This window comes from Psammomys obesus, unplaced genomic scaffold, assembly GCF_907164565.1.
Source record: "Psammomys obesus unplaced genomic scaffold, mPsaObe1.curated_primary_1811, whole genome shotgun sequence".
NCBI lineage: Eukaryota > Metazoa > Chordata > Mammalia > Rodentia > Muridae > Psammomys > Psammomys obesus.
Window position 1 is genome coordinate 4,583,886 of NW_026591643.1, and position 4,783 is coordinate 4,588,668.

A 4,783-nucleotide genomic window follows, 5' to 3' on the forward strand; every position below is an offset into this window, starting at 1 on the left:
AGCAGGGTGTACCATAGACCCTGCCAGGAATGTGTGCCGTGGGTCCTCTTCATTCTGGATAACAGGGCATATGCTCTTGAGCCTTGGGCACATTGTTCTCAAATTACTATGGTTGCTGGTATTTTGAGAGAGCCAGGAAGGGCATTACTTGTAGCCAGTGGTGGAGGAGGATCCTGTGGCCCCCTTTGGTCTCAGTGCCAAAATCCTCTGAGCCCTGGACTAAGAGTCATGACCCCAGGCCGTTGTCAGTACATCCTCATAAGACTGGAAGCAGATCCCAGGGCCATAGTCTCTTTATTTGAACCAGAATTTCCTGATTTGCGAACATTTCATTTGGTCAGCCATATCTCCCTGTCCCCCCACCCCCAAATAAAAAGATTAAGAGCTGGCCTTCTCTTGCTTTCCTCTGCTCATAGGGTTGGGGGACAGAATATTTTAACATAATGGGATTTCCCCCTCCGGTTGGTAGAAATAAATCTGCAGCCACTGTTTTATTGGAAATCCCAGCTGAAAATAAAAACAGAGCAATTCAATCTCAGATTTAACTAGTTACTTACTTCTCACCGCATCCCCAGGGCATGTGGTTGCTGGCTTTGCGCTGGCAGTGGGAGCTTGTGTTGTCGGTGGGTGATCCACTGGATTTAAAGGGCCAAAGCAGATGAGGTGGGCAGGTGTCGTGAGTCCCTTTTGCCATTGGGGCAGGTTCTCTTGCCTGGAGGGATGGAGCAGCAGTTTGTAAGCCTGTCTAACTCTCTGAAGGCCAGTGTTCTGTGGGCAAGCCACCCAGGGGGGTAATGGTACCGAGACTCTGTGTCTTTTGCCTTGGCTGATGATGTATTCTGGGTTTCTTTTGCAGGCTGACGGAGCCAGTGCAGCTGGAAGGAAAAGCACGGTTAGCAGGTACATCCCTCCGCACACCACACCCTCTCTGCCCCTGTTCTTGGTCCCTGGAAGGATGAGAAGCATCTGGGCATCCCCGAGGATATGAGCTGGTGGGCAGTTTTCCCATGTGCCCTCTGTGGGCATCGGTGACGACTCATTGGAGAACCTAGCCAGTGGCTGCTGAAGTTAGGGTGAGCAACAACGGGAGCTCAGCAGATAGAGTGGCAACTTCAGGACACCAGAAGCATGGCACCCCTGCGCCCAAATACTTGGGCTTATTTTTCTGAACCCATCACTCCAAAGCAAGGCAGTGGGCTGTCCATGTGCTGGACGAGGGCTTCATCTTCACTCATGAAGTCGGTTGGCAGGAGATGGGAGGGGAAGGCCAGAGGAGAACCAGGTTAGTATTGCCAGAGAAGGGAGGAAGATGGAAAGGCATGACCATACATCCCAAGCTGTGGTGTTGCCCAGTTGACACTTGGTAAGGTTAACACTGGTGGTAGGTACTGCTGTGTCTTGGGTAAATCTGGAGTGACCCTTTGGCCTTTGAGGCCTTGGAGGCAGAAGAAGGTAAATGACAGAGAAGAGAGATGCCTCTGTGGCACATACAGTCAGGGGTTACCTGCTGGGCTAGATGAGTGCCACAAAGAAATGTTGATTTTTTTTTTTTTTTTTTTTTTTTTTTTTGTGAGAGGAATGAAGAAGGCTCTTTCTGTGGCCAGATTTACCAGGAGAACACCGCAGTAAACAACCTCAACCAGATTTTGTTGTTGTGGGATGTTTTAGCCTTAGATGTGGTTATGTGCCTGCTTGGGTGGGAAGAACAGAGCTGAGAAGGGGTGGCAATGAACCAGGGGACTGTCCCTTTGGGACTCACCTACTTAGTGAGTGTCCCTTGGAACACCTTTGGAAATCCCTGGGAAGTGTGCTCTTTGAGCTAATAGGCAGTGTGTCCAGCCTTGTTGCAGCAGCCTTTTGTATGGTGAGGTGGGGGTCATGACACCAGGAGGGAGGTCCCTCCAACCCATGTGAACTTGTGGGGTCACGTAGATATTTTACACAGTGCAAGAGAGGGGTAAGTGGGGTGATGGGGGAGCCGAGTGTGGGCTGGAATGGAGGAAAGTGTTTTGTTATGTTCCTATGATAAAATATTCTGACAGGAACAGCTTAGAGGAGAGGGTGTATTTTAGCTCACAAACCAGGGCAAAGTTGATGTAAGGAAGCTGGTGTAGAGTATCCTGAAACAGTCCGTCATGGCAGTCAAGAGCAGGGGGAAATGAAACCACGCATGCATGCTCACTCACGTGCTCATTTGTGCTCAGCCTGATTTTGTATAGAACTTGGGAACCCCTGCCCAGAGAATGCTGCTCCCCACAGTGGGTAGCGCCCAGTTAAGGCAGGACAGTGCCCACGGGTGTATGCCTACAGGCTAATCCAATGCAGACAGTTCCTCATTTGAGACTCTCAGGTGATTCTAGGCTAAATCAAGTTGACAGTTAAGCACTCAGGTGGCCAGGCCTGGGAACATTGGTGGTAAATAGTGCTGGTAATAAGCTTGCAGCCATCTGTGCCCAGGATACAACTTTTCCTGGAATCTGGTGGTGGACTTTGTGTGTAAGTCCACGGCCTCCAAAGCAGTGGCTCATTAGCCAGAACGGTAACTCTTGCAAGTGCTCTTGGATCAGAAGTTCAGGACTGAAAGGGGCCTGGAAATTTATATAATCTACCATCTCATTGTACATGTGGAGACAATGAGGCCATGGCAAGGACCTATCCTGCTCAGGGTCATTAAGAGAATGGGTGGCGGTGCCAGACTTTGAACTTAACAGAGATGGTGCCTTCCTCTCTCCTACCCTCAGGTGAGGCTGTTGTCCATACCTGTCTTGCACCTGCTGTGGTAGGCCTCCTGCTGTGTGCTCTGTGCTGTATACTCAGAGAGCAGGCAGTAGTGGGCCAGCCAGCTTGTGTGGCTGCTGTATGCCAGGCACTATTCTAAGTGCTGTGTCCACAGCCCTGCAGGGAAATGAAGAGTCATCCACACGGTCACTCCAGTAGGGTTGTGGTGCTTGTGTTCATCATCTAATACATTAACCTTTCCCACTCCAGAGCACATATCTGGCTCATTGTAACCAGAGCACACAGGTGGGTTTTCCCATAGTGCTAGTGGTGGTGGCTATGAATTGACTACAGTTTCATGACTGTAGTCGATGGAAGAATATAGAGATTGATTCCTGCCTGGAGAAGGGTAGAAGAAGAGATATGTGTGGTACCTTTTACTGACCAGCCTGGCCTCTCCATCACATATATTTAGGGACTGAACCCCTTATGAGGGATGTGTTTGTATTATTCTGAGTTTTCTCTGAGGAAGCTGAGGTAGAGGGATTGATGGGCCTAAGGTGGCTCAGTTGGAAAGATACAGGAGGGCCAGGCTACCTCTGACTTCTCTGATGTCTTTGCCCACTCAGCTGTCCAGCTTTTTTAGGTGGAGGGGCTCAGCTAAGAGTTCAGTAGCCAGTTAGAGGTCTGGGGGGAGGGCGTTGCTATCTAGTGGGTAGCTGGGCTGGTTGTGTAGACTTGCCATCCTAGCTACTTGGAAGGCCGAGAGACAGAAGATTATGAGTTTAAGGTCTACCTGGGTTGCAGAATGAGCTCAAGACCAGCCTCAATAACTTAGGGACGTCCTGTCTGAAAATAGAAAAAGAAAGGCAATAGAGAAGGGCAGAAAGGAAAGGGTTCCCAGTTACGTATTATGATTCCATGATTGGAACTGACAGGATTCTCTAGATCAGTGGTTCTCAACCTTCCTAATGCTGCGACCCTTTAATGCAGTTCCTTTTGTTGTGGTGACCCCAACCATAACATTATTTTTGTTGTTCCTTCATAATTGTATTTTGTTACTATTGTGACTCATGGTGTAACTATCTGATATGCAGACGGCCTTAGGCGCCCTCTGAGAGGGTCGGTCATTCTGCCCCAAAGGGTTGCCATGCACAGGCTGAGAACTGCTGCTCCACATGACCACGCTGCGGCTGATGCATAGCTCAGGGTCCCCTGGGATGACTGACACGTTAAAGCATCAAGAGAACCTTAGCTAATGCCTCTACAGAGTGTGGTCCTGGCCAGGTAGGGTATGCTGGACCCTGGAACATTAGAGCTTTCAGAGCCAGCTTCAGATGGAAAAATGAAGGTTTCAGGGTCCTTCCCCAAAAGTCAAGACTGAGGCTGGTGAGCCATGGGCACAAATGACCCTGAAGGATGGACAGTCACCCCTTTACACCCATGCTCCCAGTCTTCATGGTGCCCTATTCCTTTACCAAGTGCCCTTTCATCCCTGCAATCTCTTTTTGGCCCAGAACACACAATTTTGTTATTTTTCCTGAGGGCCTCTGGTTAATCCCAAAACCAATAGCATGGGCTGCTAAAGAATTTGAGTTGGAATTAGAGTTGAGGGGGACGGGAGAGACAGCGTCTCTGGTTTAAGGAACAGGCAAGTGTAGTCGGCAGTTCTCCCTTTTATAAACCGGTGATCCAGCACTTGGTGGCTGCTGATCTGATGTGCAGGTTGCACACACGCACCACCACAGCAGCCAAAGGCTGCTTGTTGCAAGGGGCAGAGGCCTTGACTGCAAAGTTGTGGAGCAAATGCAGGCATCATAATTAAGTATATACAGACAGCTCTAGGGGCACCATCTTGAAGAACTGTGCCCATTTTGTGTATGGAAGGTTTCCAGGGTGGAAAGGTCCTAGTGATCTGGTCAAACCTTCCAGACAGCCAGAAATAGAAGAGGGTCAGCCTCTCACTTGCATGTGACAGGTGCACAGGATCCTGAAGATAGAAAAGCCAGGTCTCATCATTCATTCATTCATTCATTCATTCATTCATTCATTCATTCATTCATTC

At 49.3% G+C, this 4,783-nt stretch overlaps 1 protein-coding gene across 1 annotated transcript in view; it reads left to right on the top strand.

Annotated features, from left to right (window-relative positions):
- The first annotated feature begins 849 nt into the window (after positions 1-849).
- Positions 850-4,783, top strand: part of Znf618 (zinc finger protein 618) — a 78,457-nt gene continuing 74,523 nt past the window's right edge. Inside the window, exon 1 of the mRNA XM_055611720.1 lies at positions 850-900. The gene's annotated coding sequence lies outside the window, so the exon portion shown is untranslated. The remainder of the gene's footprint in view (positions 901-4,783) is intronic.